General features: G+C 54.6%; 31 non-coding genes across 31 annotated transcripts; all 31 read left to right on the top strand.

Moving 5' to 3' along the window:
- Window positions 1-644: 644 nt before the first annotated feature.
- Window positions 645-760, top strand: LOC138564285 (U5 spliceosomal RNA). Its single transcript, XR_011300239.1, has one exon. It is a non-coding gene; the product is annotated as a U5 spliceosomal RNA (small nuclear RNA).
- Window positions 761-1,565: 805 nt separating this feature from the next.
- LOC138564286 (U5 spliceosomal RNA) lies at window positions 1,566-1,681 on the top strand. The gene has a single exon (XR_011300240.1). It is a non-coding gene; the product is annotated as a U5 spliceosomal RNA (small nuclear RNA).
- A 776-nt stretch (window positions 1,682-2,457) lies between these two features.
- Window positions 2,458-2,573, top strand: LOC138564287 (U5 spliceosomal RNA). The gene has a single exon (XR_011300241.1). It is a non-coding gene; the product is annotated as a U5 spliceosomal RNA (small nuclear RNA).
- Window positions 2,574-3,378: 805 nt separating this feature from the next.
- LOC138564288 (U5 spliceosomal RNA) lies at window positions 3,379-3,494 on the top strand. Its single transcript, XR_011300242.1, has one exon. It is a non-coding gene; the product is annotated as a U5 spliceosomal RNA (small nuclear RNA).
- Window positions 3,495-4,270: 776 nt separating this feature from the next.
- On the top strand, window positions 4,271-4,386 carry LOC138564289 (U5 spliceosomal RNA). Its single transcript, XR_011300243.1, has one exon. It is a non-coding gene; the product is annotated as a U5 spliceosomal RNA (small nuclear RNA).
- Window positions 4,387-5,156: 770 nt separating this feature from the next.
- Window positions 5,157-5,272, top strand: LOC138564290 (U5 spliceosomal RNA). The gene has a single exon (XR_011300244.1). It is a non-coding gene; the product is annotated as a U5 spliceosomal RNA (small nuclear RNA).
- Window positions 5,273-6,077: 805 nt separating this feature from the next.
- LOC138565170 (U5 spliceosomal RNA) lies at window positions 6,078-6,193 on the top strand. The gene has a single exon (XR_011301078.1). It is a non-coding gene; the product is annotated as a U5 spliceosomal RNA (small nuclear RNA).
- Window positions 6,194-6,969: 776 nt separating this feature from the next.
- LOC138564291 (U5 spliceosomal RNA) lies at window positions 6,970-7,085 on the top strand. Its single transcript, XR_011300245.1, has one exon. It is a non-coding gene; the product is annotated as a U5 spliceosomal RNA (small nuclear RNA).
- Window positions 7,086-7,890: 805 nt separating this feature from the next.
- On the top strand, window positions 7,891-8,006 carry LOC138564293 (U5 spliceosomal RNA). Its single transcript, XR_011300246.1, has one exon. It is a non-coding gene; the product is annotated as a U5 spliceosomal RNA (small nuclear RNA).
- A 776-nt stretch (window positions 8,007-8,782) lies between these two features.
- LOC138564294 (U5 spliceosomal RNA) lies at window positions 8,783-8,898 on the top strand. The gene has a single exon (XR_011300247.1). It is a non-coding gene; the product is annotated as a U5 spliceosomal RNA (small nuclear RNA).
- A 770-nt stretch (window positions 8,899-9,668) lies between these two features.
- On the top strand, window positions 9,669-9,784 carry LOC138564295 (U5 spliceosomal RNA). Its single transcript, XR_011300248.1, has one exon. It is a non-coding gene; the product is annotated as a U5 spliceosomal RNA (small nuclear RNA).
- Window positions 9,785-10,589: 805 nt separating this feature from the next.
- On the top strand, window positions 10,590-10,705 carry LOC138564297 (U5 spliceosomal RNA). Its single transcript, XR_011300250.1, has one exon. It is a non-coding gene; the product is annotated as a U5 spliceosomal RNA (small nuclear RNA).
- Window positions 10,706-11,481: 776 nt separating this feature from the next.
- Window positions 11,482-11,597, top strand: LOC138564299 (U5 spliceosomal RNA). Its single transcript, XR_011300252.1, has one exon. It is a non-coding gene; the product is annotated as a U5 spliceosomal RNA (small nuclear RNA).
- Window positions 11,598-12,367: 770 nt separating this feature from the next.
- On the top strand, window positions 12,368-12,483 carry LOC138564300 (U5 spliceosomal RNA). Its single transcript, XR_011300253.1, has one exon. It is a non-coding gene; the product is annotated as a U5 spliceosomal RNA (small nuclear RNA).
- Window positions 12,484-13,288: 805 nt separating this feature from the next.
- LOC138564301 (U5 spliceosomal RNA) lies at window positions 13,289-13,404 on the top strand. The gene has a single exon (XR_011300254.1). It is a non-coding gene; the product is annotated as a U5 spliceosomal RNA (small nuclear RNA).
- An 805-nt stretch (window positions 13,405-14,209) lies between these two features.
- On the top strand, window positions 14,210-14,325 carry LOC138564302 (U5 spliceosomal RNA). The gene has a single exon (XR_011300255.1). It is a non-coding gene; the product is annotated as a U5 spliceosomal RNA (small nuclear RNA).
- A 776-nt stretch (window positions 14,326-15,101) lies between these two features.
- On the top strand, window positions 15,102-15,217 carry LOC138564303 (U5 spliceosomal RNA). The gene has a single exon (XR_011300256.1). It is a non-coding gene; the product is annotated as a U5 spliceosomal RNA (small nuclear RNA).
- Window positions 15,218-15,987: 770 nt separating this feature from the next.
- On the top strand, window positions 15,988-16,103 carry LOC138564305 (U5 spliceosomal RNA). Its single transcript, XR_011300257.1, has one exon. It is a non-coding gene; the product is annotated as a U5 spliceosomal RNA (small nuclear RNA).
- Window positions 16,104-16,908: 805 nt separating this feature from the next.
- On the top strand, window positions 16,909-17,024 carry LOC138564306 (U5 spliceosomal RNA). Its single transcript, XR_011300258.1, has one exon. It is a non-coding gene; the product is annotated as a U5 spliceosomal RNA (small nuclear RNA).
- Window positions 17,025-17,800: 776 nt separating this feature from the next.
- LOC138564307 (U5 spliceosomal RNA) lies at window positions 17,801-17,916 on the top strand. The gene has a single exon (XR_011300259.1). It is a non-coding gene; the product is annotated as a U5 spliceosomal RNA (small nuclear RNA).
- An 805-nt stretch (window positions 17,917-18,721) lies between these two features.
- Window positions 18,722-18,837, top strand: LOC138564308 (U5 spliceosomal RNA). The gene has a single exon (XR_011300260.1). It is a non-coding gene; the product is annotated as a U5 spliceosomal RNA (small nuclear RNA).
- Window positions 18,838-19,613: 776 nt separating this feature from the next.
- Window positions 19,614-19,729, top strand: LOC138564310 (U5 spliceosomal RNA). Its single transcript, XR_011300262.1, has one exon. It is a non-coding gene; the product is annotated as a U5 spliceosomal RNA (small nuclear RNA).
- A 770-nt stretch (window positions 19,730-20,499) lies between these two features.
- On the top strand, window positions 20,500-20,615 carry LOC138564311 (U5 spliceosomal RNA). Its single transcript, XR_011300263.1, has one exon. It is a non-coding gene; the product is annotated as a U5 spliceosomal RNA (small nuclear RNA).
- An 805-nt stretch (window positions 20,616-21,420) lies between these two features.
- Window positions 21,421-21,536, top strand: LOC138564312 (U5 spliceosomal RNA). Its single transcript, XR_011300264.1, has one exon. It is a non-coding gene; the product is annotated as a U5 spliceosomal RNA (small nuclear RNA).
- Window positions 21,537-22,312: 776 nt separating this feature from the next.
- LOC138564313 (U5 spliceosomal RNA) lies at window positions 22,313-22,428 on the top strand. The gene has a single exon (XR_011300265.1). It is a non-coding gene; the product is annotated as a U5 spliceosomal RNA (small nuclear RNA).
- Window positions 22,429-23,204: 776 nt separating this feature from the next.
- Window positions 23,205-23,320, top strand: LOC138564314 (U5 spliceosomal RNA). Its single transcript, XR_011300266.1, has one exon. It is a non-coding gene; the product is annotated as a U5 spliceosomal RNA (small nuclear RNA).
- An 805-nt stretch (window positions 23,321-24,125) lies between these two features.
- LOC138564315 (U5 spliceosomal RNA) lies at window positions 24,126-24,241 on the top strand. The gene has a single exon (XR_011300267.1). It is a non-coding gene; the product is annotated as a U5 spliceosomal RNA (small nuclear RNA).
- Window positions 24,242-25,017: 776 nt separating this feature from the next.
- Window positions 25,018-25,133, top strand: LOC138564316 (U5 spliceosomal RNA). The gene has a single exon (XR_011300268.1). It is a non-coding gene; the product is annotated as a U5 spliceosomal RNA (small nuclear RNA).
- Window positions 25,134-25,903: 770 nt separating this feature from the next.
- Window positions 25,904-26,019, top strand: LOC138564317 (U5 spliceosomal RNA). The gene has a single exon (XR_011300269.1). It is a non-coding gene; the product is annotated as a U5 spliceosomal RNA (small nuclear RNA).
- An 805-nt stretch (window positions 26,020-26,824) lies between these two features.
- On the top strand, window positions 26,825-26,940 carry LOC138564318 (U5 spliceosomal RNA). The gene has a single exon (XR_011300270.1). It is a non-coding gene; the product is annotated as a U5 spliceosomal RNA (small nuclear RNA).
- Window positions 26,941-27,745: 805 nt separating this feature from the next.
- LOC138564319 (U5 spliceosomal RNA) lies at window positions 27,746-27,861 on the top strand. Its single transcript, XR_011300271.1, has one exon. It is a non-coding gene; the product is annotated as a U5 spliceosomal RNA (small nuclear RNA).
- The last annotated feature ends 81 nt before the right edge of the window (window positions 27,862-27,942 follow it).

Genomic DNA, 27,942 nt, shown 5'->3' on the forward strand with positions numbered 1-27,942 from the left:
CTTGCAGTGGTAGCCAGAGGGGGGAGCCTTTAGCTAATGCTTGCTGCTGTCGCCACCTGCTGGTGAGCCAGCAGAGGCTGGCTCCAAGCTAGCATCCAGGAGGATATGGCCCCAGTGGGCAGGGGTTTGGGCCCGGGCCCCGATCGGCTGACGAACGCCTGACAAACGCCGTCCTTTGCCCGCTGGCAGCCCAGGAGGCCCAGCACCCGTGCAAGACAGGGTGAGGGCGGAAAATGACCCCTGTGTCCTGAGAAAGGAGAGAGCGGGCTGCTTCTTCAACATCCTGGGGGAGGAGCCCCATCTCTGGGGCCCAAAAGAAAATCTCACGCCTGCCTCCCAGAAGCCCTAGACCTTATGTAAACGAGGGGAGTCCTCAGGCAAAGGCAGACTCTGCCTGCCTTTTGGCCAATGTCACATGGCCTGCGGTCTGGAGAAATTTGCATACCCACAATCCCCTGCCAGGTTTCATGACTTTGGATGGGATTGCTTGCAAATAAAGTCATTCTGCCACGGGTTCGGAGCCCGATAGCATTCTCCATTCGCTTCATCTCAAAAAGCGTCATTGTGTGCACTGCTTCACTAAGTCACCCTGAGCTAGTGAGGTGTTGCATTTTTTGCGGCCGCAGTCGGGGCCACTAGAGCGCATACTCTGGTTTCTCTTCAAACCGAATAAATCTTTCGCCTTTTACTAAAGATTTCCGTGGAGAGGAACATTAAAGAGTTTCACTCAATTTTTTGAAGCCCTGCCAAGTGCAGGGTTACCTATGCTGGTTATAAAAAAAAAGAAACAGAGCAAATGAAAGCGCAAAGCCTGCTTTTCAGCTGTTGGCTTGCACCCCCCAGCTGTCAGTCAGCCTTTGCAGGGGTCCTCGCAGCACAGCCAGGCTGATGCCTTGCAGTGGTAGCCAGAGGGGGGAGCCTTTAGCTAATGCTTGCTGCTGTCGCCACCTGCTGGTGAGCCAGCAGAGGCTGGCTCCAAGCTAGCATCCAGGAGGATATGGCCCCAGTGGGCAGGGGTTTGGGCCCGGGCCCCGATCGGCTGACAAACGCCTGACAAACGCCGTCCTTTGCCCGGCGGGCTTTGCCCTGGCGGGCAAAAGAACCTGGCAGCCCAGGAGGCCCAGCACCCGTGCAAGACAGGGTGAGGGCGGAAAATGACCCCTGTGTCCTGAGAAAGGAGAGAGCGGGCTGCTTTTTCAACATCCTGGGGGAGGAGCCCCATCTCTGGGGCCCAAAAGAAAATCTCACGCCTGCCTCCCAGAAGCCCTAGACCTTATGTAAACGAGGGGAGTCCTCAGGCAAAGGCAGACTCTGCCTGCCTTTTGGCCAATGTCACATGGCCTGCGGTCTGGAGAAATTTGCATACCCACAATCCCCTGCCAGGTTTCATGACTTTGGATGGGATTGCTTGCAAATAAAGTCATTCTGCCACGGGTTCGGAGCCCGATAGCATTCTCCATTCGCTTCATCTCAAAAAGCGTCATCGTGTGCACTGCTTCACTAAGTCACCCTGAGCTAGTGAGGTGTTGCATTTTTTGCGGCCGCAGTCGGGGCCACTAGAGCGCATACTCTGGTTTCTCTTCAAACCGAATAAATCTTTCGCCTTTTACTAAAGATTTCCGTGGAGAGGAACATTAAAGAGTTTCACTCAATTTTTTGAAGCCCTGCCAAGTGCAGGGTTACCTATGCTGGTTAAAAAAAAAAAGAAACAGAGCAAATGAAAGCGCAAAGCCTGCTTTTCAGCTGTTGGCTTGCACCCCCCAGCTGTCAGTCAGCCTTTGCAGGGGTCCTCGCAGCACAGCCAGGCTGATGCTTTGCAGTGGTAGCCAGAGGGGGGAGCCTTTAGCTAATGCTTGCTGCTGTCGCCACCTGCTGGTGAGCCAGCAGAGGCTGGCTCCAAGCTAGCATCCAGGAGGATATGGCCCCAGTGGGCAGGGGTTTGGGCCCGGGCCCCGATCGGCTGACGAACGCCTGACAAACGCCGTCCTTTGCCCGCTGGCAGCCCAGGAGGCCCAGCACCCGTGCAAGACAGGGTGAGGGCGGAAAATGACCCCTGTGTCCTGAGAAAGGAGAGAGCGGGCTGCTTCTTCAACATCCTGGGGGAGGAGCCCCATCTCTGGGGCCCAAAAGAAAATCTCACGCCTGCCTCCCAGAAGCCCTAGACCTTATGTAAACGAGGGGAGTCCTCAGGCAAAGGCAGACTCTGCCTGCCTTTTGGCCAATGTCACATGGCCTGCGGTCTGGAGAAATTTGCATACCCACAATCCCCTGCCAGGTTTCATGACTTTGGATGGGATTGCTTGCAAATAAAGTCATTCTGCCACGGGTTCGGAGCCCGATAGCATTCTCCATTCGCTTCATCTCAAAAAGCGTCATCGTGTGCACTGCTTCACTAAGTCACCCTGAGCTAGTGAGGTGTTGCATTTTTTGCGGCCGCAGTCGGGGCCACTAGAGCGCATACTCTGGTTTCTCTTCAAACCGAATAAATCTTTCGCCTTTTACTAAAGATTTCCGTGGAGAGGAACATTAAAGAGTTTCACTCAATTTTTTGAAGCCCTGCCAAGTGCAGGGTTACCTATGCTGGTTAAAAAAAAAAAGAAACAGAGCAAATGAAAGCGCAAAGCCTGCTTTTCAGCTGTTGGCTTGCACCCCCCAGCTGTCAGTCAGCCTTTGCAGGGGTCCTCGCAGCACAGCCAGGCTGATGCTTTGCAGTGGTAGCCAGAGGGGGGAGCCTTTAGCTAATGCTTGCTGCTGTCGCCACCTGCTGGTGAGCCAGCAGAGGCTGGCTCCAAGCTAGCATCCAGGAGGATATGGCCCCAGTGGGCAGGGGTTTGGGCCCGGGCCCCGATCGGCTGACGAACGCCTGACAAACGCCGTCCTTTGCCCGGCGGGCTTTGCCCTGGCGGGCAAAAGAACCTGGCAGCCCAGGAGGCCCAGCACCCGTGCAAGACAGGGTGAGGGCGGAAAATGACCCCTGTGTCCTGAGAAAGGAGAGAGCGGGCTGCTTTTTCAACATCCTGGGGGAGGAGCCCCATCTCTGGGGCCCAAAAGAAAATCTCACGCCTGCCTCCCAGAAGCCCTAGACCTTATGTAAACGAGGGGAGTCCTCAGGCAAAGGCAGACTCTGCCTGCCTTTTGGCCAATGTCACATGGCCTGCGGTCTGGAGAAATTTGCATACCCACAATCCCCTGCCAGGTTTCATGACTTTGGATGGGATTGCTTGCAAATAAAGTCATTCTGCCACGGGTTCGGAGCCCGATAGCATTCTCCATTCGCTTCATCTCAAAAAGCGTCATCGTGTGCACTGCTTCACTAAGTCACCCTGAGCTAGTGAGGTGTTGCATTTTTTGCGGCCGCAGTCGGGGCCACTAGAGCGCATACTCTGGTTTCTCTTCAAACCGAATAAATCTTTCGCCTTTTACTAAAGATTTCCGTGGAGAGGAACATTAAAGAGTTTCACTCAATTTTTTGAAGCCCTGCCAAGTGCAGGGTTACCTATGCTGGTTAAAAAAAAAAAGAAACAGAGCAAATGAAAGCGCAAAGCCTGCTTTTCAGCTGTTGGCTTGCACCCCCCAGCTGTCAGTCAGCCTTTGCAGGGGTCCTCGCAGCACAGCCAGGCTGATGCTTTGCAGTGGTAGCCAGAGGGGGGAGCCTTTAGCTAATGCTTGCTGCTGTCGCCACCTGCTGGTGAGCCAGCAGAGGCTGGCTCCAAGCTAGCATCCAGGAGGATATGGCCCCAGTGGGCAGGGGTTTGGGCCCGGGCCCCGATCGGCTGACGAACGCCTGACAAACGCCGTTCTTTGCCCGCTGGCAGCCCAGGAGGCCCAGCACCCGTGCAAGACAGGGTGAGGGCGGAAAATGATCCCTGTGTCCTGAGAAAGGAGAGAGCGGGCTGCTTCTTCAACATCCTGGGGGAGGAGCCCCATCTCTGGGGCCCAAAAGAAAATCTCACGCCTGCCTCCCAGAAGCCCTAGACCTTATGTAAACGAGGGGAGTCCTCAGGCAAAGGCAGACTCTGCCTGCCTTTTGGCCAATGTCACATGGCCTGCGGTCTGGAGAAATTTGCATACCCACAATCCCCTGCCAGGTTTCATGACTTTGGATGGGATTGCTTGCAAATAAAGTCATTCTGCCACGGGTTCGGAGCCCGATAGCATTCTCCATTCGCTTCATCTCAAAAAGCGTCATCGTGTGCACTGCTTCACTAAGTCACCCTGAGCTAGTGAGGTGTTGCATTTTTTGCGGCCGCAGTCGGGGCCACTAGAGCGCATACTCTGGTTTCTCTTCAAACCGAATAAATCTTTCGCCTTTTACTAAAGATTTCCGTGGAGAGGAACATTAAAGAGTTTCACTCAATTTTTTGAAGCCCTGCCAAGTGCAGGGTTACCTATGCTGGTTAAAAAGAAACAGAGCAAATGAAAGCGCAAAGCCTGCTTTTCAGCTGTTGGCTTGCACCCCCCAGCTGTCAGTCAGCCTTTGCAGGGGTCCTCGCAGCACAGCCAGGCTGATGCCTTGCAGTGGTAGCCAGAGGGGGGAGCCTTTAGCTAATGCTTGCTGCTGTCGCCACCTGCTGGTGAGCCAGCAGAGGCTGGCTCCAAGCTAGCATCCAGGAGGATATGGCCCCAGTGGGCAGGGGTTTGGGCCCGGGCCCCGATCGGCTGACGAACGCCTGACAAACGCCGTCCTTTGCCCGCTGGCAGCCCAGGAGGCCCAGCACCCGTGCAAGACAGGGTGAGGGCGGAAAATGACCCCTGTGTCCTGAGAAAGGAGAGAGCGGGCTGCTTCTTCAACATCCTGGGGGAGGAGCCCCATCTCTGGGGCCCAAAAGAAAATCTCACGCCTGCCTCCCAGAAGCCCTAGACCTTATGTAAACGAGGGGAGTCCTCAGGCAAAGGCAGACTCTGCCTGCCTTTTGGCCAATGTCACATGGCCTGCGGTCTGGAGAAATTTGCATACCCACAATCCCCTGCCAGGTTTCATGACTTTGGATGGGATTGCTTGCAAATAAAGTCATTCTGCCACGGGTTCGGAGCCCGATAGCATTCTCCATTCGCTTCATCTCAAAAAGCGTCATTGTGTGCACTGCTTCACTAAGTCACCCTGAGCTAGTGAGGTGTTGCATTTTTTGCGGCCGCAGTCGGGGCCACTAGAGCGCATACTCTGGTTTCTCTTCAAACCGAATAAATCTTTCGCCTTTTACTAAAGATTTCCGTGGAGAGGAACATTAAAGAGTTTCACTCAATTTTTTGAAGCCCTGCCAAGTGCAGGGTTACCTATGCTGGTTATAAAAAAAAAGAAACAGAGCAAATGAAAGCGCAAAGCCTGCTTTTCAGCTGTTGGCTTGCACCCCCCAGCTGTCAGTCAGCCTTTGCAGGGGTCCTCGCAGCACAGCCAGGCTGATGCCTTGCAGTGGTAGCCAGAGGGGGGAGCCTTTAGCTAATGCTTGCTGCTGTCGCCACCTGCTGGTGAGCCAGCAGAGGCTGGCTCCAAGCTAGCATCCAGGAGGATATGGCCCCAGTGGGCAGGGGTTTGGGCCCGGGCCCCGATCGGCTGACAAACGCCTGACAAACGCCGTCCTTTGCCCGGCGGGCTTTGCCCTGGCGGGCAAAAGAACCTGGCAGCCCAGGAGGCCCAGCACCCGTGCAAGACAGGGTGAGGGCGGAAAATGACCCCTGTGTCCTGAGAAAGGAGAGAGCGGGCTGCTTTTTCAACATCCTGGGGGAGGAGCCCCATCTCTGGGGCCCAAAAGAAAATCTCACGCCTGCCTCCCAGAAGCCCTAGACCTTATGTAAACGAGGGGAGTCCTCAGGCAAAGGCAGACTCTGCCTGCCTTTTGGCCAATGTCACATGGCCTGCGGTCTGGAGAAATTTGCATACCCACAATCCCCTGCCAGGTTTCATGACTTTGGATGGGATTGCTTGCAAATAAAGTCATTCTGCCACGGGTTCGGAGCCCGATAGCATTCTCCATTCGCTTCATCTCAAAAAGCGTCATCGTGTGCACTGCTTCACTAAGTCACCCTGAGCTAGTGAGGTGTTGCATTTTTTGCGGCCGCAGTCGGGGCCACTAGAGCGCATACTCTGGTTTCTCTTCAAACCGAATAAATCTTTCGCCTTTTACTAAAGATTTCCATGGAGAGGAACATTAAAGAGTTTCACTCAATTTTTTGAAGCCCTGCCAAGTGCAGGGTTACCTATGCTGGTTAAAAAAAAAAAGAAACAGAGCAAATGAAAGCGCAAAGCCTGCTTTTCAGCTGTTGGCTTGCACCCCCCAGCTGTCAGTCAGCCTTTGCAGGGGTCCTCGCAGCACAGCCAGGCTGATGCTTTGCAGTGGTAGCCAGAGGGGGGAGCCTTTAGCTAATGCTTGCTGCTGTCGCCACCTGCTGGTGAGCCAGCAGAGGCTGGCTCCAAGCTAGCATCCAGGAGGATATGGCCCCAGTGGGCAGGGGTTTGGGCCCGGGCCCCGATCGGCTGACGAACGCCTGACAAACGCCGTTCTTTGCCCGCTGGCAGCCCAGGAGGCCCAGCACCCGTGCAAGACAGGGTGAGGGCGGAAAATGACCCCTGTGTCCTGAGAAAGGAGAGAGCGGGCTGCTTTTTCAACATCCTGGGGGAGGAGCCCCATCTCTGGGGCCCAAAAGAAAATCTCACGCCTGCCTCCCAGAAGCCCTAGACCTTATGTAAACGAGGGGAGTCCTCAGGCAAAGGCAGACTCTGCCTGCCTTTTGGCCAATGTCACATGGCCTGCGGTCTGGAGAAATTTGCATACCCACAATCCCCTGCCAGGTTTCATGACTTTGGATGGGATTGCTTGCAAATAAAGTCATTCTGCCACGGGTTCGGAGCCCGATAGCATTCTCCATTCGCTTCATCTCAAAAAGCGTCATCGTGTGCACTGCTTCACTAAGTCACCCTGAGCTAGTGAGGTGTTGCATTTTTTGCGGCCGCAGTCGGGGCCACTAGAGCGCATACTCTGGTTTCTCTTCAAACCGAATAAATCTTTCGCCTTTTACTAAAGATTTCCGTGGAGAGGAACATTAAAGAGTTTCACTCAATTTTTTGAAGCCCTGCCAAGTGCAGGGTTACCTATGCTGGTTAAAAAAAAAAAGAAACAGAGCAAATGAAAGCGCAAAGCCTGCTTTTCAGCTGTTGGCTTGCACCCCCCAGCTGTCAGTCAGCCTTTGCAGGGGTCCTCGCAGCACAGCCAGGCTGATGCTTTGCAGTGGTAGCCAGAGGGGGGAGCCTTTAGCTAATGCTTGCTGCTGTCGCCACCTGCTGGTGAGCCAGCAGAGGCTGGCTCCAAGCTAGCATCCAGGAGGATATGGCCCCAGTGGGCAGGGGTTTGGGCCCGGGCCCCGATCGGCTGACGAACGCCTGACAAACGCCGTCCTTTGCCCGGCGGGCTTTGCCCTGGCGGGCAAAAGAACCTGGCAGCCCAGGAGGCCCAGCACCCGTGCAAGACAGGGTGAGGGCGGAAAATGACCCCTGTGTCCTGAGAAAGGAGAGAGCGGGCTGCTTTTTCAACATCCTGGGGGAGGAGCCCCATCTCTGGGGCCCAAAAGAAAATCTCACGCCTGCCTCCCAGAAGCCCTAGACCTTATGTAAACGAGGGGAGTCCTCAGGCAAAGGCAGACTCTGCCTGCCTTTTGGCCAATGTCACATGGCCTGCGGTCTGGAGAAATTTGCATACCCACAATCCCCTGCCAGGTTTCATGACTTTGGATGGGATTGCTTGCAAATAAAGTCATTCTGCCACGGGTTCGGAGCCCGATAGCATTCTCCATTCGCTTCATCTCAAAAAGCGTCATCGTGTGCACTGCTTCACTAAGTCACCCTGAGCTAGTGAGGTGTTGCATTTTTTGCGGCCGCAGTCGGGGCCACTAGAGCGCATACTCTGGTTTCTCTTCAAACCGAATAAATCTTTCGCCTTTTACTAAAGATTTCCGTGGAGAGGAACATTAAAGAGTTTCACTCAATTTTTTGAAGCCCTGCCAAGTGCAGGGTTACCTATGCTGGTTAAAAAAAAAAAGAAACAGAGCAAATGAAAGCGCAAAGCCTGCTTTTCAGCTGTTGGCTTGCACCCCCCAGCTGTCAGTCAGCCTTTGCAGGGGTCCTCGCAGCACAGCCAGGCTGATGCTTTGCAGTGGTAGCCAGAGGGGGGAGCCTTTAGCTAATGCTTGCTGCTGTCGCCACCTGCTGGTGAGCCAGCAGAGGCTGGCTCCAAGCTAGCATCCAGGAGGATATGGCCCCAGTGGGCAGGGGTTTGGGCCCGGGCCCCGATCGGCTGACGAACGCCTGACAAACGCCGTTCTTTGCCCGCTGGCAGCCCAGGAGGCCCAGCACCCGTGCAAGACAGGGTGAGGGCGGAAAATGATCCCTGTGTCCTGAGAAAGGAGAGAGCGGGCTGCTTCTTCAACATCCTGGGGGAGGAGCCCCATCTCTGGGGCCCAAAAGAAAATCTCACGCCTGCCTCCCAGAAGCCCTAGACCTTATGTAAACGAGGGGAGTCCTCAGGCAAAGGCAGACTCTGCCTGCCTTTTGGCCAATGTCACATGGCCTGCGGTCTGGAGAAATTTGCATACCCACAATCCCCTGCCAGGTTTCATGACTTTGGATGGGATTGCTTGCAAATAAAGTCATTCTGCCACGGGTTCGGAGCCCGATAGCATTCTCCATTCGCTTCATCTCAAAAAGCGTCATCGTGTGCACTGCTTCACTAAGTCACCCTGAGCTAGTGAGGTGTTGCATTTTTTGCGGCCGCAGTCGGGGCCACTAGAGCGCATACTCTGGTTTCTCTTCAAACCGAATAAATCTTTCGCCTTTTACTAAAGATTTCCGTGGAGAGGAACATTAAAGAGTTTCACTCAATTTTTTGAAGCCCTGCCAAGTGCAGGGTTACCTATGCTGGTTAAAAAGAAACAGAGCAAATGAAAGCGCAAAGCCTGCTTTTCAGCTGTTGGCTTGCACCCCCCAGCTGTCAGTCAGCCTTTGCAGGGGTCCTCGCAGCACAGCCAGGCTGATGCCTTGCAGTGGTAGCCAGAGGGGGGAGCCTTTAGCTAATGCTTGCTGCTGTCGCCACCTGCTGGTGAGCCAGCAGAGGCTGGCTCCAAGCTAGCATCCAGGAGGATATGGCCCCAGTGGGCAGGGGTTTGGGCCCGGGCCCCGATCGGCTGACGAACGCCTGACAAACGCCGTCCTTTGCCCGCTGGCAGCCCAGGAGGCCCAGCACCCGTGCAAGACAGGGTGAGGGCGGAAAATGACCCCTGTGTCCTGAGAAAGGAGAGAGCGGGCTGCTTCTTCAACATCCTGGGGGAGGAGCCCCATCTCTGGGGCCCAAAAGAAAATCTCACGCCTGCCTCCCAGAAGCCCTAGACCTTATGTAAACGAGGGGAGTCCTCAGGCAAAGGCAGACTCTGCCTGCCTTTTGGCCAATGTCACATGGCCTGCGGTCTGGAGAAATTTGCATACCCACAATCCCCTGCCAGGTTTCATGACTTTGGATGGGATTGCTTGCAAATAAAGTCATTCTGCCACGGGTTCGGAGCCCGATAGCATTCTCCATTCGCTTCATCTCAAAAAGCGTCATTGTGTGCACTGCTTCACTAAGTCACCCTGAGCTAGTGAGGTGTTGCATTTTTTGCGGCCGCAGTCGGGGCCACTAGAGCGCATACTCTGGTTTCTCTTCAAACCGAATAAATCTTTCGCCTTTTACTAAAGATTTCCGTGGAGAGGAACATTAAAGAGTTTCACTCAATTTTTTGAAGCCCTGCCAAGTGCAGGGTTACCTATGCTGGTTATAAAAAAAAAGAAACAGAGCAAATGAAAGCGCAAAGCCTGCTTTTCAGCTGTTGGCTTGCACCCCCCAGCTGTCAGTCAGCCTTTGCAGGGGTCCTCGCAGCACAGCCAGGCTGATGCCTTGCAGTGGTAGCCAGAGGGGGGAGCCTTTAGCTAATGCTTGCTGCTGTCGCCACCTGCTGGTGAGCCAGCAGAGGCTGGCTCCAAGCTAGCATCCAGGAGGATATGGCCCCAGTGGGCAGGGGTTTGGGCCCGGGCCCCGATCGGCTGACAAACGCCTGACAAACGCCGTCCTTTGCCCGGCGGGCTTTGCCCTGGCGGGCAAAAGAACCTGGCAGCCCAGGAGGCCCAGCACCCGTGCAAGACAGGGTGAGGGCGGAAAATGACCCCTGTGTCCTGAGAAAGGAGAGAGCGGGCTGCTTTTTCAACATCCTGGGGGAGGAGCCCCATCTCTGGGGCCCAAAAGAAAATCTCACGCCTGCCTCCCAGAAGCCCTAGACCTTATGTAAACGAGGGGAGTCCTCAGGCAAAGGCAGACTCTGCCTGCCTTTTGGCCAATGTCACATGGCCTGCGGTCTGGAGAAATTTGCATACCCACAATCCCCTGCCAGGTTTCATGACTTTGGATGGGATTGCTTGCAAATAAAGTCATTCTGCCACGGGTTCGGAGCCCGATAGCATTCTCCATTCGCTTCATCTCAAAAAGCGTCATCGTGTGCACTGCTTCACTAAGTCACCCTGAGCTAGTGAGGTGTTGCATTTTTTGCGGCCGCAGTCGGGGCCACTAGAGCGCATACTCTGGTTTCTCTTCAAACCGAATAAATCTTTCGCCTTTTACTAAAGATTTCCGTGGAGAGGAACATTAAAGAGTTTCACTCAATTTTTTGAAGCCCTGCCAAGTGCAGGGTTACCTATGCTGGTTAAAAAAAAAAAGAAACAGAGCAAATGAAAGCGCAAAGCCTGCTTTTCAGCTGTTGGCTTGCACCCCCCAGCTGTCAGTCAGCCTTTGCAGGGGTCCTCGCAGCACAGCCAGGCTGATGCTTTGCAGTGGTAGCCAGAGGGGGGAGCCTTTAGCTAATGCTTGCTGCTGTCGCCACCTGCTGGTGAGCCAGCAGAGGCTGGCTCCAAGCTAGCATCCAGGAGGATATGGCCCCAGTGGGCAGGGGTTTGGGCCCGGGCCCCGATCGGCTGACGAACGCCTGACAAACGCCGTTCTTTGCCCGCTGGCAGCCCAGGAGGCCCAGCACCCGTGCAAGACAGGGTGAGGGCGGAAAATGATCCCTGTGTCCTGAGAAAGGAGAGAGCGGGCTGCTTCTTCAACATCCTGGGGGAGGAGCCCCATCTCTGGGGCCCAAAAGAAAATCTCACGCCTGCCTCCCAGAAGCCCTAGACCTTATGTAAACGAGGGGAGTCCTCAGGCAAAGGCAGACTCTGCCTGCCTTTTGGCCAATGTCACATGGCCTGCGGTCTGGAGAAATTTGCATACCCACAATCCCCTGCCAGGTTTCATGACTTTGGATGGGATTGCTTGCAAATAAAGTCATTCTGCCACGGGTTCGGAGCCCGATAGCATTCTCCATTCGCTTCATCTCAAAAAGCGTCATCGTGTGCACTGCTTCACTAAGTCACCCTGAGCTAGTGAGGTGTTGCATTTTTTGCGGCCGCAGTCGGGGCCACTAGAGCGCATACTCTGGTTTCTCTTCAAACCGAATAAATCTTTCGCCTTTTACTAAAGATTTCCGTGGAGAGGAACATTAAAGAGTTTCACTCAATTTTTTGAAGCCCTGCCAAGTGCAGGGTTACCTATGCTGGTTAAAAAGAAACAGAGCAAATGAAAGCGCAAAGCCTGCTTTTCAGCTGTTGGCTTGCACCCCCCAGCTGTCAGTCAGCCTTTGCAGGGGTCCTCGCAGCACAGCCAGGCTGATGCCTTGCAGTGGTAGCCAGAGGGGGGAGCCTTTAGCTAATGCTTGCTGCTGTCGCCACCTGCTGGTGAGCCAGCAGAGGCTGGCTCCAAGCTAGCATCCAGGAGGATATGGCCCCAGTGGGCAGGGGTTTGGGCCCGGGCCCCGATCGGCTGACGAACGCCTGACAAACGCCGTCCTTTGCCCGCTGGCAGCCCAGGAGGCCCAGCACCCGTGCAAGACAGGGTGAGGGCGGAAAATGACCCCTGTGTCCTGAGAAAGGAGAGAGCGGGCTGCTTCTTCAACATCCTGGGGGAGGAGCCCCATCTCTGGGGCCCAAAAGAAAATCTCACGCCTGCCTCCCAGAAGCCCTAGACCTTATGTAAACGAGGGGAGTCCTCAGGCAAAGGCAGACTCTGCCTGCCTTTTGGCCAATGTCACATGGCCTGCGGTCTGGAGAAATTTGCATACCCACAATCCCCTGCCAGGTTTCATGACTTTGGATGGGATTGCTTGCAAATAAAGTCATTCTGCCACGGGTTCGGAGCCCGATAGCATTCTCCATTCGCTTCATCTCAAAAAGCGTCATTGTGTGCACTGCTTCACTAAGTCACCCTGAGCTAGTGAGGTGTTGCATTTTTTGCGGCCGCAGTCGGGGCCACTAGAGCGCATACTCTGGTTTCTCTTCAAACCGAATAAATCTTTCGCCTTTTACTAAAGATTTCCGTGGAGAGGAACATTAAAGAGTTTCACTCAATTTTTTGAAGCCCTGCCAAGTGCAGGGTTACCTATGCTGGTTATAAAAAAAAAGAAACAGAGCAAATGAAAGCGCAAAGCCTGCTTTTCAGCTGTTGGCTTGCACCCCCCAGCTGTCAGTCAGCCTTTGCAGGGGTCCTCGCAGCACAGCCAGGCTGATGCCTTGCAGTGGTAGCCAGAGGGGGGAGCCTTTAGCTAATGCTTGCTGCTGTCGCCACCTGCTGGTGAGCCAGCAGAGGCTGGCTCCAAGCTAGCATCCAGGAGGATATGGCCCCAGTGGGCAGGGGTTTGGGCCCGGGCCCCGATCGGCTGACAAACGCCTGACAAACGCCGTCCTTTGCCCGGCGGGCTTTGCCCTGGCGGGCAAAAGAACCTGGCAGCCCAGGAGGCCCAGCACCCGTGCAAGACAGGGTGAGGGCGGAAAATGACCCCTGTGTCCTGAGAAAGGAGAGAGCGGGCTGCTTTTTCAACATCCTGGGGGAGGAGCCCCATCTCTGGGGCCCAAAAGAAAATCTCACGCCTGCCTCCCAGAAGCCCTAGACCTTATGTAAACGAGGGGAGTCCTCAGGCAAAGGCAGACTCTGCCTGCCTTTTGGCCAATGTCACATGGCCTGCGGTCTGGAGAAATTTGCATACCCACAATCCCCTGCCAGGTTTCATGACTTTGGATGGGATTGCTTGCAAATAAAGTCATTCTGCCACGGGTTCGGAGCCCGATAGCATTCTCCATTCGCTTCATCTCAAAAAGCGTCATCGTGTGCACTGCTTCACTAAGTCACCCTGAGCTAGTGAGGTGTTGCATTTTTTGCGGCCGCAGTCGGGGCCACTAGAGCGCATACTCTGGTTTCTCTTCAAACCGAATAAATCTTTCGCCTTTTACTAAAGATTTCCGTGGAGAGGAACATTAAAGAGTTTCACTCAATTTTTTGAAGCCCTGCCAAGTGCAGGGTTACCTATGCTGGTTAAAAAAAAAAAGAAACAGAGCAAATGAAAGCGCAAAGCCTGCTTTTCAGCTGTTGGCTTGCACCCCCCAGCTGTCAGTCAGCCTTTGCAGGGGTCCTCGCAGCACAGCCAGGCTGATGCCTTGCAGTGGTAGCCAGAGGGGGGAGCCTTTAGCTAATGCTTGCTGCTGTTGCCACCTGCTGGTGAGCCAGCAGAGGCTGGCTCCAAGCTAGCATCCAGGAGGATATGGCCCCAGTGGGCAGGGGTTTGGGCCCGGGCCCCGATCGGCTGACGAACGCCTGACAAACGCCGTCCTTTGCCCGGCGGGCTTTGCCCTGGCGGGCAAAAGAACCTGGCAGCCCAGGAGGCCCAGCACCCGTGCAAGACAGGGTGAGGGCGGAAAATGACCCCTGTGTCCTGAGAAAGGAGAGAGCGGGCTGCTTTTTCAACATCCTGGGGGAGGAGCCCCATCTCTGGGGCCCAAAAGAAAATCTCACGCCTGCCTCCCAGAAGCCCTAGACCTTATGTAAACGAGGGGAGTCCTCAGGCAAAGGCAGACTCTGCCTGCCTTTTGGCCAATGTCACATGGCCTGCGGTCTGGAGAAATTTGCATACCCACAATCCCCTGCCAGGTTTCATGACTTTGGATGGGATTGCTTGCAAATAAAGTCATTCTGCCACGGGTTCGGAGCCCGATAGCATTCTCCATTCGCTTCATCTCAAAAAGCGTCATCGTGTGCACTGCTTCACTAAGTCACCCTGAGCTAGTGAGGTGTTGCATTTTTTGCGGCCGCAGTCGGGGCCACTAGAGCGCATACTCTGGTTTCTCTTCAAACCGAATAAATCTTTCGCCTTTTACTAAAGATTTCCGTGGAGAGGAACATTAAAGAGTTTCACTCAATTTTTTGAAGCCCTGCCAAGTGCAGGGTTACCTATGCTGGTTAAAAAAAAAAAGAAACAGAGCAAATGAAAGCGCAAAGCCTGCTTTTCAGCTGTTGGCTTGCACCCCCCAGCTGTCAGTCAGCCTTTGCAGGGGTCCTCGCAGCACAGCCAGGCTGATGCTTTGCAGTGGTAGCCAGAGGGGGGAGCCTTTAGCTAATGCTTGCTGCTGTCGCCACCTGCTGGTGAGCCAGCAGAGGCTGGCTCCAAGCTAGCATCCAGGAGGATATGGCCCCAGTGGGCAGGGGTTTGGGCCCGGGCCCCGATCGGCTGACGAACGCCTGACAAACGCCGTTCTTTGCCCGCTGGCAGCCCAGGAGGCCCAGCACCCGTGCAAGACAGGGTGAGGGCGGAAAATGATCCCTGTGTCCTGAGAAAGGAGAGAGCGGGCTGCTTCTTCAACATCCTGGGGGAGGAGCCCCATCTCTGGGGCCCAAAAGAAAATCTCACGCCTGCCTCCCAGAAGCCCTAGACCTTATGTAAACGAGGGGAGTCCTCAGGCAAAGGCAGACTCTGCCTGCCTTTTGGCCAATGTCACATGGCCTGCGGTCTGGAGAAATTTGCATACCCACAATCCCCTGCCAGGTTTCATGACTTTGGATGGGATTGCTTGCAAATAAAGTCATTCTGCCACGGGTTCGGAGCCCGATAGCATTCTCCATTCGCTTCATCTCAAAAAGCGTCATCGTGTGCACTGCTTCACTAAGTCACCCTGAGCTAGTGAGGTGTTGCATTTTTTGCGGCCGCAGTCGGGGCCACTAGAGCGCATACTCTGGTTTCTCTTCAAACCGAATAAATCTTTCGCCTTTTACTAAAGATTTCCGTGGAGAGGAACATTAAAGAGTTTCACTCAATTTTTTGAAGCCCTGCCAAGTGCAGGGTTACCTATGCTGGTTAAAAAGAAACAGAGCAAATGAAAGCGCAAAGCCTGCTTTTCAGCTGTTGGCTTGCACCCCCCAGCTGTCAGTCAGCCTTTGCAGGGGTCCTCGCAGCACAGCCAGGCTGATGCCTTGCAGTGGTAGCCAGAGGGGGGAGCCTTTAGCTAATGCTTGCTGCTGTCGCCACCTGCTGGTGAGCCAGCAGAGGCTGGCTCCAAGCTAGCATCCAGGAGGATATGGCCCCAGTGGGCAGGGGTTTGGGCCCGGGCCCCGATCGGCTGACGAACGCCTGACAAACGCCGTCCTTTGCCCGCTGGCAGCCCAGGAGGCCCAGCACCCGTGCAAGACAGGGTGAGGGCGGAAAATGACCCCTGTGTCCTGAGAAAGGAGAGAGCGGGCTGCTTCTTCAACATCCTGGGGGAGGAGCCCCATCTCTGGGGCCCAAAAGAAAATCTCACGCCTGCCTCCCAGAAGCCCTAGACCTTATGTAAACGAGGGGAGTCCTCAGGCAAAGGCAGACTCTGCCTGCCTTTTGGCCAATGTCACATGGCCTGCGGTCTGGAGAAATTTGCATACCCACAATCCCCTGCCAGGTTTCATGACTTTGGATGGGATTGCTTGCAAATAAAGTCATTCTGCCACGGGTTCGGAGCCCGATAGCATTCTCCATTCGCTTCATCTCAAAAAGCGTCATTGTGTGCACTGCTTCACTAAGTCACCCTGAGCTAGTGAGGTGTTGCATTTTTTGCGGCCGCAGTCGGGGCCACTAGAGCGCATACTCTGGTTTCTCTTCAAACCGAATAAATCTTTCGCCTTTTACTAAAGATTTCCGTGGAGAGGAACATTAAAGAGTTTCACTCAATTTTTTGAAGCCCTGCCAAGTGCAGGGTTACCTATGCTGGTTATAAAAAAAAAGAAACAGAGCAAATGAAAGCGCAAAGCCTGCTTTTCAGCTGTTGGCTTGCACCCCCCAGCTGTCAGTCAGCCTTTGCAGGGGTCCTCGCAGCACAGCCAGGCTGATGCCTTGCAGTGGTAGCCAGAGGGGGGAGCCTTTAGCTAATGCTTGCTGCTGTCGCCACCTGCTGGTGAGCCAGCAGAGGCTGGCTCCAAGCTAGCATCCAGGAGGATATGGCCCCAGTGGGCAGGGGTTTGGGCCCGGGCCCCGATCGGCTGACAAACGCCTGACAAACGCCGTCCTTTGCCCGGCGGGCTTTGCCCTGGCGGGCAAAAGAACCTGGCAGCCCAGGAGGCCCAGCACCCGTGCAAGACAGGGTGAGGGCGGAAAATGACCCCTGTGTCCTGAGAAAGGAGAGAGCGGGCTGCTTTTTCAACATCCTGGGGGAGGAGCCCCATCTCTGGGGCCCAAAAGAAAATCTCACGCCTGCCTCCCAGAAGCCCTAGACCTTATGTAAACGAGGGGAGTCCTCAGGCAAAGGCAGACTCTGCCTGCCTTTTGGCCAATGTCACATGGCCTGCGGTCTGGAGAAATTTGCATACCCACAATCCCCTGCCAGGTTTCATGACTTTGGATGGGATTGCTTGCAAATAAAGTCATTCTGCCACGGGTTCGGAGCCCGATAGCATTCTCCATTCGCTTCATCTCAAAAAGCGTCATCGTGTGCACTGCTTCACTAAGTCACCCTGAGCTAGTGAGGTGTTGCATTTTTTGCGGCCGCAGTCGGGGCCACTAGAGCGCATACTCTGGTTTCTCTTCAAACCGAATAAATCTTTCGCCTTTTACTAAAGATTTCCGTGGAGAGGAACATTAAAGAGTTTCACTCAATTTTTTGAAGCCCTGCCAAGTGCAGGGTTACCTATGCTGGTTAAAAAAAAAAAGAAACAGAGCAAATGAAAGCGCAAAGCCTGCTTTTCAGCTGTTGGCTTGCACCCCCCAGCTGTCAGTCAGCCTTTGCAGGGGTCCTCGCAGCACAGCCAGGCTGATGCTTTGCAGTGGTAGCCAGAGGGGGGAGCCTTTAGCTAATGCTTGCTGCTGTCGCCACCTGCTGGTGAGCCAGCAGAGGCTGGCTCCAAGCTAGCATCCAGGAGGATATGGCCCCAGTGGGCAGGGGTTTGGGCCCGGGCCCCGATCGGCTGACGAACGCCTGACAAACGCCGTTCTTTGCCCGCTGGCAGCCCAGGAGGCCCAGCACCCGTGCAAGACAGGGTGAGGGCGGAAAATGACCCCTGTGTCCTGAGAAAGGAGAGAGCGGGCTGCTTTTTCAACATCCTGGGGGAGGAGCCCCATCTCTGGGGCCCAAAAGAAAATCTCACGCCTGCCTCCCAGAAGCCCTAGACCTTATGTAAACGAGGGGAGTCCTCAGGCAAAGGCAGACTCTGCCTGCCTTTTGGCCAATGTCACATGGCCTGCGGTCTGGAGAAATTTGCATACCCACAATCCCCTGCCAGGTTTCATGACTTTGGATGGGATTGCTTGCAAATAAAGTCATTCTGCCACGGGTTCGGAGCCCGATAGCATTCTCCATTCGCTTCATCTCAAAAAGCGTCATCGTGTGCACTGCTTCACTAAGTCACCCTGAGCTAGTGAGGTGTTGCATTTTTTGCGGCCGCAGTCGGGGCCACTAGAGCGCATACTCTGGTTTCTCTTCAAACCGAATAAATCTTTCGCCTTTTACTAAAGATTTCCGTGGAGAGGAACATTAAAGAGTTTCACTCAATTTTTTGAAGCCCTGCCAAGTGCAGGGTTACCTATGCTGGTTAAAAAAAAAAAGAAACAGAGCAAATAAAAGCGCAAAGCCTGCTTTTCAGCTGTTGGCTTGCACCCCCCAGCTGTCAGTCAGCCTTTGCAGGGGTCCTCGCAGCACAGCCAGGCTGATGCCTTGCAGTGGTAGCCAGAGGGGGGAGCCTTTAGCTAATGCTTGCTGCTGTTGCCACCTGCTGGTGAGCCAGCAGAGGCTGGCTCCAAGCTAGCATCCAGGAGGATATGGCCCCAGTGGGCAGGGGTTTGGGCCCGGGCCCCGATCGGCTGACGAACGCCTGACAAACGCCGTCCTTTGCCCGGCGGGCTTTGCCCTGGCGGGCAAAAGAACCTGGCAGCCCAGGAGGCCCAGCACCCGTGCAAGACAGGGTGAGGGCGGAAAATGACCCCTGTGTCCTGAGAAAGGAGAGAGCGGGCTGCTTTTTCAACATCCTGGGGGAGGAGCCCCATCTCTGGGGCCCAAAAGAAAATCTCACGCCTGCCTCCCAGAAGCCCTAGACCTTATGTAAACGAGGGGAGTCCTCAGGCAAAGGCAGACTCTGCCTGCCTTTTGGCCAATGTCACATGGCCTGCGGTCTGGAGAAATTTGCATACCCACAATCCCCTGCCAGGTTTCATGACTTTGGATGGGATTGCTTGCAAATAAAGTCATTCTGCCACGGGTTCGGAGCCCGATAGCATTCTCCATTCGCTTCATCTCAAAAAGCGTCATCGTGTGCACTGCTTCACTAAGTCACCCTGAGCTAGTGAGGTGTTGCATTTTTTGCGGCCGCAGTCGGGGCCACTAGAGCGCATACTCTGGTTTCTCTTCAAACCGAATAAATCTTTCGCCTTTTACTAAAGATTTCCGTGGAGAGGAACATTAAAGAGTTTCACTCAATTTTTTGAAGCCCTGCCAAGTGCAGGGTTACCTATGCTGGTTAAAAAAAAAAAGAAACAGAGCAAATGAAAGCGCAAAGCCTGCTTTTCAGCTGTTGGCTTGCACCCCCCAGCTGTCAGTCAGCCTTTGCAGGGGTCCTCGCAGCACAGCCAGGCTGATGCTTTGCAGTGGTAGCCAGAGGGGGGAGCCTTTAGCTAATGCTTGCTGCTGTCGCCACCTGCTGGTGAGCCAGCAGAGGCTGGCTCCAAGCTAGCATCCAGGAGGATATGGCCCCAGTGGGCAGGGGTTTGGGCCCGGGCCCCGATCGGCTGACGAACGCCTGACAAACGCCGTTCTTTGCCCGCTGGCAGCCCAGGAGGCCCAGCACCCGTGCAAGACAGGGTGAGGGCGGAAAATGATCCCTGTGTCCTGAGAAAGGAGAGAGCGGGCTGCTTCTTCAACATCCTGGGGGAGGAGCCCCATCTCTGGGGCCCAAAAGAAAATCTCACGCCTGCCTCCCAGAAGCCCTAGACCTTATGTAAACGAGGGGAGTCCTCAGGCAAAGGCAGACTCTGCCTGCCTTTTGGCCAATGTCACATGGCCTGCGGTCTGGAGAAATTTGCATACCCACAATCCCCTGCCAGGTTTCATGACTTTGGATGGGATTGCTTGCAAATAAAGTCATTCTGCCACGGGTTCGGAGCCCGATAGCATTCTCCATTCGCTTCATCTCAAAAAGCGTCATCGTGTGCACTGCTTCACTAAGTCACCCTGAGCTAGTGAGGTGTTGCATTTTTTGCGGCCGCAGTCGGGGCCACTAGAGCGCATACTCTGGTTTCTCTTCAAACCGAATAAATCTTTCGCCTTTTACTAAAGATTTCCGTGGAGAGGAACATTAAAGAGTTTCACTCAATTTTTTGAAGCCCTGCCAAGTGCAGGGTTACCTATGCTGGTTAAAAAGAAACAGAGCAAATGAAAGCGCAAAGCCTGCTTTTCAGCTGTTGGCTTGCACCCCCCAGCTGTCAGTCAGCCTTTGCAGGGGTCCTCGCAGCACAGCCAGGCTGATGCCTTGCAGTGGTAGCCAGAGGGGGGAGCCTTTAGCTAATGCTTGCTGCTGTCGCCACCTGCTGGTGAGCCAGCAGAGGCTGGCTCCAAGCTAGCATCCAGGAGGATATGGCCCCAGTGGGCAGGGGTTTGGGCCCGGGCCCCGATCGGCTGACGAACGCCTGACAAACGCCGTCCTTTGCCCGCTGGCAGCCCAGGAGGCCCAGCACCCGTGCAAGACAGGGTGAGGGCGGAAAATGACCCCTGTGTCCTGAGAAAGGAGAGAGCGGGCTGCTTCTTCAACATCCTGGGGGAGGAGCCCCATCTCTGGGGCCCAAAAGAAAATCTCACGCCTGCCTCCCAGAAGCCCTAGACCTTATGTAAACGAGGGGAGTCCTCAGGCAAAGGCAGACTCTGCCTGCCTTTTGGCCAATGTCACATGGCCTGCGGTCTGGAGAAATTTGCATACCCACAATCCCCTGCCAGGTTTCATGACTTTGGATGGGATTGCTTGCAAATAAAGTCATTCTGCCACGGGTTCGGAGCCCGATAGCATTCTCCATTCGCTTCATCTCAAAAAGCGTCATTGTGTGCACTGCTTCACTAAGTCACCCTGAGCTAGTGAGGTGTTGCATTTTTTGCGGCCGCAGTCGGGGCCACTAGAGCGCATACTCTGGTTTCTCTTCAAACCGAATAAATCTTTCGCCTTTTACTAAAGATTTCCGTGGAGAGGAACATTAAAGAGTTTCACTCAATTTTTTGAAGCCCTGCCAAGTGCAGGGTTACCTATGCTGGTTATAAAAAAAAAGAAACAGAGCAAATGAAAGCGCAAAGCCTGCTTTTCAGCTGTTGGCTTGCACCCCCCAGCTGTCAGTCAGCCTTTGCAGGGGTCCTCGCAGCACAGCCAGGCTGATGCCTTGCAGTGGTAGCCAGAGGGGGGAGCCTTTAGCTAATGCTTGCTGCTGTCGCCACCTGCTGGTGAGCCAGCAGAGGCTGGCTCCAAGCTAGCATCCAGGAGGATATGGCCCCAGTGGGCAGGGGTTTGGGCCCGGGCCCCGATCGGCTGACAAACGCCTGACAAACGCCGTCCTTTGCCCGGCGGGCTTTGCCCTGGCGGGCAAAAGAACCTGGCAGCCCAGGAGGCCCAGCACCCGTGCAAGACAGGGTGAGGGCGGAAAATGACCCCTGTGTCCTGAGAAAGGAGAGAGCGGGCTGCTTTTTCAACATCCTGGGGGAGGAGCCCCATCTCTGGGGCCCAAAAGAAAATCTCACGCCTGCCTCCCAGAAGCCCTAGACCTTATGTAAACGAGGGGAGTCCTCAGGCAAAGGCAGACTCTGCCTGCCTTTTGGCCAATGTCACATGGCCTGCGGTCTGGAGAAATTTGCATACCCACAATCCCCTGCCAGGTTTCATGACTTTGGATGGGATTGCTTGCAAATAAAGTCATTCTGCCACGGGTTCGGAGCCCGATAGCATTCTCCATTCGCTTCATCTCAAAAAGCGTCATCGTGTGCACTGCTTCACTAAGTCACCCTGAGCTAGTGAGGTGTTGCATTTTTTGCGGCCGCAGTCGGGGCCACTAGAGCGCATACTCTGGTTTCTCTTCAAACCGAATAAATCTTTCGCCTTTTACTAAAGATTTCCGTGGAGAGGAACATTAAAGAGTTTCACTCAATTTTTTGAAGCCCTGCCAAGTGCAGGGTTACCTATGCTGGTTAAAAAAAAAAAGAAACAGAGCAAATGAAAGCGCAAAGCCTGCTTTTCAGCTGTTGGCTTGCACCCCCCAGCTGTCAGTCAGCCTTTGCAGGGGTCCTCGCAGCACAGCCAGGCTGATGCTTTGCAGTGGTAGCCAGAGGGGGGAGCCTTTAGCTAATGCTTGCTGCTGTCGCCACCTGCTGGTGAGCCAGCAGAGGCTGGCTCCAAGCTAGCATCCAGGAGGATATGGCCCCAGTGGGCAGGGGTTTGGGCCCGGGCCCCGATCGGCTGACGAACGCCTGACAAACGCCGTTCTTTGCCCGCTGGCAGCCCAGGAGGCCCAGCACCCGTGCAAGACAGGGTGAGGGCGGAAAATGACCCCTGTGTCCTGAGAAAGGAGAGAGCGGGCTGCTTTTTCAACATCCTGGGGGAGGAGCCCCATCTCTGGGGCCCAAAAGAAAATCTCACGCCTGCCTCCCAGAAGCCCTAGACCTTATGTAAACGAGGGGAGTCCTCAGGCAAAGGCAGACTCTGCCTGCCTTTTGGCCAATGTCACATGGCCTGCGGTCTGGAGAAATTTGCATACCCACAATCCCCTGCCAGGTTTCATGACTTTGGATGGGATTGCTTGCAAATAAAGTCATTCTGCCACGGGTTCGGAGCCCGATAGCATTCTCCATTCGCTTCATCTCAAAAAGCGTCATCGTGTGCACTGCTTCACTAAGTCACCCTGAGCTAGTGAGGTGTTGCATTTTTTGCGGCCGCAGTCGGGGCCACTAGAGCGCATACTCTGGTTTCTCTTCAAACCGAATAAATCTTTCGCCTTTTACTAAAGATTTCCGTGGAGAGGAACATTAAAGAGTTTCACTCAATTTTTTGAAGCCCTGCCAAGTGCAGGGTTACCTATGCTGGTTAAAAAAAAAAAGAAACAGAGCAAATGAAAGCGCAAAGCCTGCTTTTCAGCTGTTGGCTTGCACCCCCCAGCTGTCAGTCAGCCTTTGCAGGGGTCCTCGCAGCACAGCCAGGCTGATGCTTTGCAGTGGTAGCCAGAGGGGGGAGCCTTTAGCTAATGCTTGCTGCTGTCGCCACCTGCTGGTGAGCCAGCAGAGGCTGGCTCCAAGCTAGCATCCAGGAGGATATGGCCCCAGTGGGCAGGGGTTTGGGCCCGGGCCCCGATCGGCTGACGAACGCCTGACAAACGCCGTTCTTTGCCCGCTGGCAGCCCAGGAGGCCCAGCACCCGTGCAAGACAGGGTGAGGGCGGAAAATGACCCCTGTGTCCTGAGAAAGGAGAGAGCGGGCTGCTTTTTCAACATCCTGGGGGAGGAGCCCCATCTCTGGGGCCCAAAAGAAAATCTCACGCCTGCCTCCCAGAAGCCCTAGACCTTATGTAAACGAGGGGAGTCCTCAGGCAAAGGCAGACTCTGCCTGCCTTTTGGCCAATGTCACATGGCCTGCGGTCTGGAGAAATTTGCATACCCACAATCCCCTGCCAGGTTTCATGACTTTGGATGGGATTGCTTGCAAATAAAGTCATTCTGCCACGGGTTCGGAGCCCGATAGCATTCTCCATTCGCTTCATCTCAAAAAGCGTCATCGTGTGCACTGCTTCACTAAGTCACCCTGAGCTAGTGAGGTGTTGCATTTTTTGCGGCCGCAGTCGGGGCCACTAGAGCGCATACTCTGGTTTCTCTTCAAACCGAATAAATCTTTCGCCTTTTACTAAAGATTTCCGTGGAGAGGAACATTAAAGAGTTTCACTCAATTTTTTGAAGCCCTGCCAAGTGCAGGGTTACCTATGCTGGTTAAAAAAAAAAAGAAACAGAGCAAATAAAAGCGCAAAGCCTGCTTTTCAGCTGTTGGCTTGCACCCCCCAGCTGTCAGTCAGCCTTTGCAGGGGTCCTCGCAGCACAGCCAGGCTGATGCCTTGCAGTGGTAGCCAGAGGGGGGAGCCTTTAGCTAATGCTTGCTGCTGTTGCCACCTGCTGGTGAGCCAGCAGAGGCTGGCTCCAAGCTAGCATCCAGGAGGATATGGCCCCAGTGGGCAGGGGTTTGGGCCCGGGCCCCGATCGGCTGACGAACGCCTGACAAACGCCGTCCTTTGCCCGGCGGGCTTTGCCCTGGCGGGCAAAAGAACCTGGCAGCCCAGGAGGCCCAGCACCCGTGCAAGACAGGGTGAGGGCGGAAAATGACCCCTGTGTCCTGAGAAAGGAGAGAGCGGGCTGCTTTTTCAACATCCTGGGGGAGGAGCCCCATCTCTGGGGCCCAAAAGAAAATCTCACGCCTGCCTCCCAGAAGCCCTAGACCTTATGTAAACGAGGGGAGTCCTCAGGCAAAGGCAGACTCTGCCTGCCTTTTGGCCAATGTCACATGGCCTGCGGTCTGGAGAAATTTGCATACCCACAATCCCCTGCCAGGTTTCATGACTTTGGATGGGATTGCTTGCAAATAAAGTCATTCTGCCACGGGTTCGGAGCCCGATAGCATTCTCCATTCGCTTCATCTCAAAAAGCGTCATCGTGTGCACTGCTTCACTAAGTCACCCTGAGCTAGTGAGGTGTTGCATTTTTTGCGGCCGCAGTCGGGGCCACTAGAGCGCATACTCTGGTTTCTCTTCAAACCGAATAAATCTTTCGCCTTTTACTAAAGATTTCCGTGGAGAGGAACATTAAAGAGTTTCACTCAATTTTTTGAAGCCCTGCCAAGTGCAGGGTTAACTATGCTGGTTAAAAAAAAAAAGAAACAGAGCAAATGAAAGCGCAAAGCCTGCTTTTCAGCTGTTGGCTTGCACCCCCCAGCTGTCAGTCAGCCTTTGCAGGGGTCCTCGCAGCACAGCCAGGCTGATGCTTTGCAGTGGTAGCCAGAGGGGGGAGCCTTTAGCTAATGCTTGCTGCTGTCGCCACCTGCTGGTGAGCCAGCAGAGGCTGGCTCCAAGCTAGCATCCAGGAGGATATGGCCCCAGTGGGCAGGGGTTTGGGCCCGGGCCCCGATCGGCTGACGAACGCCTGACAAACGCCGTTCTTTGCCCGCTGGCAGCCCAGGAGGCCCAGCACCCGTGCAAGACAGGGTGAGGGCGGAAAATGATCCCTGTGTCCTGAGAAAGGAGAGAGCGGGCTGCTTCTTCAACATCCTGGGGGAGGAGCCCCATCTCTGGGGCCCAAAAGAAAATCTCACGCCTGCCTCCCAGAAGCCCTAGACCTTATGTAAACGAGGGGAGTCCTCAGGCAAAGGCAGACTCTGCCTGCCTTTTGGCCAATGTCACATGGCCTGCGGTCTGGAGAAATTTGCATACCCACAATCCCCTGCCAGGTTTCATGACTTTGGATGGGATTGCTTGCAAATAAAGTCATTCTGCCACGGGTTCGGAGCCCGATAGCATTCTCCATTCGCTTCATCTCAAAAAGCGTCATCGTGTGCACTGCTTCACTAAGTCACCCTGAGCTAGTGAGGTGTTGCATTTTTTGCGGCCGCAGTCGGGGCCACTAGAGCGCATACTCTGGTTTCTCTTCAAACCGAATAAATCTTTCGCCTTTTACTAAAGATTTCCGTGGAGAGGAACATTAAAGAGTTTCACTCAATTTTTTGAAGCCCTGCCAAGTGCAGGGTTACCTATGCTGGTTAAAAAGAAACAGAGCAAATGAAAGCGCAAAGCCTGCTTTTCAGCTGTTGGCTTGCACCCCCCAGCTGTCAGTCAGCCTTTGCAGGGGTCCTCGCAGCACAGCCAGGCTGATGCCTTGCAGTGGTAGCCAGAGGGGGGAGCCTTTAGCTAATGCTTGCTGCTGTCGCCACCTGCTGGTGAGCCAGCAGAGGCTGGCTCCAAGCTAGCATCCAGGAGGATATGGCCCCAGTGGGCAGGGGTTTGGGCCCGGGCCCCGATCGGCTGACGAACGCCTGACAAACGCCGTCCTTTGCCCGCTGGCAGCCCAGGAGGCCCAGCACCCGTGCAAGACAGGGTGAGGGCGGAAAATGACCCCTGTGTCCTGAGAAAGGAGAGAGCGGGCTGCTTCTTCAACATCCTGGGGGAGGAGCCCCATCTCTGGGGCCCAAAAGAAAATCTCACGCCTGCCTCCCAGAAGCCCTAGACCTTATGTAAACGAGGGGAGTCCTCAGGCAAAGGCAGACTCTGCCTGCCTTTTGGCCAATGTCACATGGCCTGCGGTCTGGAGAAATTTGCATACCCACAATCCCCTGCCAGGTTTCATGACTTTGGATGGGATTGCTTGCAAATAAAGTCATTCTGCCACGGGTTCGGAGCCCGATAGCATTCTCCATTCGCTTCATCTCAAAAAGCGTCATTGTGTGCACTGCTTCACTAAGTCACCCTGAGCTAGTGAGGTGTTGCATTTTTTGCGGCCGCAGTCGGGGCCACTAGAGCGCATACTCTGGTTTCTCTTCAAACCGAATAAATCTTTCGCCTTTTACTAAAGATTTCCGTGGAGAGGAACATTAAAGAGTTTCACTCAATTTTTTGAAGCCCTGCCAAGTGCAGGGTTACCTATGCTGGTTATAAAAAAAAAGAAACAGAGCAAATGAAAGCGCAAAGCCTGCTTTTCAGCTGTTGGCTTGCACCCCCCAGCTGTCAGTCAGCCTTTGCAGGGGTCCTCGCAGCACAGCCAGGCTGATGCCTTGCAGTGGTAGCCAGAGGGGGGAGCCTTTAGCTAATGCTTGCTGCTGTCGCCACCTGCTGGTGAGCCAGCAGAGGCTGGCTCCAAGCTAGCATCCAGGAGGATATGGCCCCAGTGGGCAGGGGTTTGGGCCCGGGCCCCGATCGGCTGACAAACGCCTGACAAACGCCGTCCTTTGCCCGGCGGGCTTTGCCCTGGCGGGCAAAAGAACCTGGCAGCCCAGGAGGCCCAGCACCCGTGCAAGACAGGGTGAGGGCGGAAAATGACCCCTGTGTCCTGAGAAAGGAGAGAGCGGGCTGCTTTTTCAACATCCTGGGGGAGGAGCCCCATCTCTGGGGCCCAAAAGAAAATCTCACGCCTGCCTCCCAGAAGCCCTAGACCTTATGTAAACGAGGGGAGTCCTCAGGCAAAGGCAGACTCTGCCTGCCTTTTGGCCAATGTCACATGGCCTGCGGTCTGGAGAAATTTGCATACCCACAATCCCCTGCCAGGTTTCATGACTTTGGATGGGATTGCTTGCAAATAAAGTCATTCTGCCACGGGTTCGGAGCCCGATAGCATTCTCCATTCGCTTCATCTCAAAAAGCGTCATCGTGTGCACTGCTTCACTAAGTCACCCTGAGCTAGTGAGGTGTTGCATTTTTTGCGGCCGCAGTCGGGGCCACTAGAGCGCATACTCTGGTTTCTCTTCAAACCGAATAAATCTTTCGCCTTTTACTAAAGATTTCCGTGGAGAGGAACATTAAAGAGTTTCACTCAATTTTTTGAAGCCCTGCCAAGTGCAGGGTTACCTATGCTGGTTAAAAAAAAAAAGAAACAGAGCAAATGAAAGCGCAAAGCCTGCTTTTCAGCTGTTGGCTTGCACCCCCCAGCTGTCAGTCAGCCTTTGCAGGGGTCCTCGCAGCACAGCCAGGCTGATGCTTTGCAGTGGTAGCCAGAGGGGGGAGCCTTTAGCTAATGCTTGCTGCTGTCGCCACCTGCTGGTGAGCCAGCAGAGGCTGGCTCCAAGCTAGCATCCAGGAGGATATGGCCCCAGTGGGCAGGGGTTTGGGCCCGGGCCCCGATCGGCTGACGAACGCCTGACAAACGCCGTCCTTTGCCCGGCGGGCTTTGCCCTGGCGGGCAAAAGAACCTGGCAGCCCAGGAGGCCCAGCACCCGTGCAAGACAGGGTGAGGGCGGAAAATGACCCCTGTGTCCTGAGAAAGGAGAGAGCGGGCTGCTTTTTCAACATCCTGGGGGAGGAGCCCCATCTCTGGGGCCCAAAAGAAAATCTCACGCCTGCCTCCCAGAAGCCCTAGACCTTATGTAAACGAGGGGAGTCCTCAGGCAAAGGCAGACTCTGCCTGCCTTTTGGCCAATGTCACATGGCCTGCGGTCTGGAGAAATTTGCATACCCACAATCCCCTGCCAGGTTTCATGACTTTGGATGGGATTGCTTGCAAATAAAGTCATTCTGCCACGGGTTCGGAGCCCGATAGCATTCTCCATTCGCTTCATCTCAAAAAGCGTCATCGTGTGCACTGCTTCACTAAGTCACCCTGAGCTAGTGAGGTGTTGCATTTTTTGCGGCCGCAGTCGGGGCCACTAGAGCGCATACTCTGGTTTCTCTTCAAACCGAATAAATCTTTCGCCTTTTACTAAAGATTTCCGTGGAGAGGAACATTAAAGAGTTTCACTCAATTTTTTGAAGCCCTGCCAAGTGCAGGGTTACCTATGCTGGTTAAAAAAAAAAAGAAACAGAGCAAATGAAAGCGCAAAGCCTGCTTTTCAGCTGTTGGCTTGCACCCCCC

The sequence above is a fragment of the Ambystoma mexicanum genome, chromosome 1q, assembly GCF_040938575.1.
Source record: "Ambystoma mexicanum isolate Mex_15411 chromosome 1q, UKY_AmexF1_1, whole genome shotgun sequence".
In the NCBI taxonomy this organism is placed as follows: domain Eukaryota; kingdom Metazoa; phylum Chordata; class Amphibia; order Caudata; family Ambystomatidae; genus Ambystoma; species Ambystoma mexicanum.